Raw genomic sequence first — 1,909 nt, forward strand, 5'->3', positions numbered from 1 at the left:
CAGGAGGCTACCAGCTCAGTAAGGGAGAAGAACTGTGCAAAATAAGCTCGGTACAGCATTCCTGTGAGCAGGAAAGTCTTCATAGTGGCAGTGACAAGAAAAATAGCCGGAAAATCTGTAGGTGTTTGGACGAGGACGTGAGCATTGGGAGGAAAAAAGAAAGTATGAGTTAGGCGGAGAATGCAGCATGGACAAAGAGAACCTGCTCTGTCCTCTCTTTATTTTCACCCTCCATTGGACCCCTGCTAAAGTCATACTCATCTACATGCAGTTCCCTTGTAACCAATGTGTCACCATTTCCAGCTTCTGGTTCTGACTCATGATGCCCATTCTACCTGGATTTAACTTCCTTCTCTCTTGAGTACTCCTGAAACCACAGAGGACTGCTCGGCATATGTTGGGCAATTTGAACTTTATCTCGAAGGTCCTTGGGGACATATTAAGGGATTTTAAGCAGAACAGTTACATGGTCAGATGTGCTTTCTAGAAAGTTCACTTTGTTGTTTTGGAGAATGAGCTATTAGGAGACAGATGCAGTCGTCTACCCAGAAGTGTTGAGAGCCTAAACTTGAGCAGTGACAGTTGTCAGAGAGAGGAGAGCCTGGGTACGAAAGGCGCAAAGGAGATGAGGAAAATCACGGTACTTGATCCGCTAGAAGAAGGGTTGTTTTTTTGTTTTTGTTTTTGTTTTTGTTTTTTTTTTTTTTTGTCTTTGGGGTGGCCGGATAAATGGGCGCAACATCATGGAGAGAAAGCGAAAAGGCAGAGTTTGGAAGATTATCGATCCCCTTTGGGCTCGTGACGTCGGCTTGAGATCCAGTGATAGAAATGCACACTTGACATCCAAATGGAAATATTAGGGCGTGGTGCAAAGCAGATTTGGAACTCAAGACACAGAGATCAAGGAGGCTTCTGTCAGTCAGGACGAACTAGGTCGTGATATGATCAAAATGAAAATCTCAGGGACTTCAAATAACGAAGGTTCATTTCTTCCTCACTCTGTCATCTTTTGCGGGCCAGCAGGGGTCCTTCACTCGTCGTTATTCACAGACCCGAGCTGGGAGAGCAGCCACCATGTCGCAAGTGGTTGGCTATTGAACCGGAGGAAAAAGGGAGTCTGGAGGGTCTTGCCCTGGCAAGTAAATGTTTAACCAGGAGGTTAAACTTCTGCAAAGAGCTAGTCAGTGACTTCACCCAAACGCGGGGAGCCAGGAGGGCATTCCTCCTGGAGGGAGGGAAAGCCGGAAGTAGTTGGCGACAGCAGTGACGACCAACACGGAGCCAGAAACGAAGACCTGAGCATGTCCGCACGTCTACAGCGTTAAGCTGCGACCGTGGATAACGCAGGAAAACCACACTGAGTTCGGAAAAAAGGGGCTACATATGCTACCCTAGGAAAGTACCTCCATGCAGGATACTCTGTTTATAAGAGAGAAAGCCAGGGGCGCCTGGGTGGCTCAGTCGGTTGAGCGTCCGACTTCGGCTCAGGTCATGATCTCGCGGTCGTGGGTTCGAGCCCCGCGTCGGGCTCTGTGCTGACTGTTCAGAGCCTGGAGCCTGCTTCAGATTCTGTGTCTCCCTCTCTCTTTGACCCTCTCCCATTCATGCTCTATCTCTCTCTGTCTCAAAAATAAATAAACGTTAAAAAAAAATTAAAATAAAAAAAGAGAGAGAGAGAAAGCCACAAATAGAAGATGAGAAGGAATGATCAAAAAAAAAAAAAAAAAAAAAAAAGGATCAGGAAAACCAGAGTAGCCTTTCAAAAGACAAAGAAGAGAGCATTTCAACAAGGGGGCGAAAACCCAGGAAAGGACTTCAGTAGTGAATCTTCCTTTTGGGAGGTAGGTAGACCGTCTGGATACTGTGATAGATACACAACTTTTTCTTTTCTTCTTCTTTTTTTTTCTTT

At 46.0% G+C, this 1,909-nt stretch overlaps 1 non-coding gene across 1 annotated transcript; it reads left to right on the forward strand.

Moving 5' to 3' along the window:
• Positions 1–1,446: 1,446 nt before the first annotated feature.
• TRNAR-UCG (transfer RNA arginine (anticodon UCG)) lies at positions 1,447–1,530 on the forward strand. Its single transcript has one exon. It is a non-coding gene; the product is annotated as a tRNA-Arg (tRNA).
• The last annotated feature ends 379 nt before the right edge of the window (positions 1,531–1,909 follow it).

This window comes from Herpailurus yagouaroundi, unplaced genomic scaffold (genome assembly GCF_014898765.1).
Source record: "Herpailurus yagouaroundi ecotype Mexico unplaced genomic scaffold, PumYag 195, whole genome shotgun sequence".
NCBI lineage: Eukaryota > Metazoa > Chordata > Mammalia > Carnivora > Felidae > Herpailurus > Herpailurus yagouaroundi.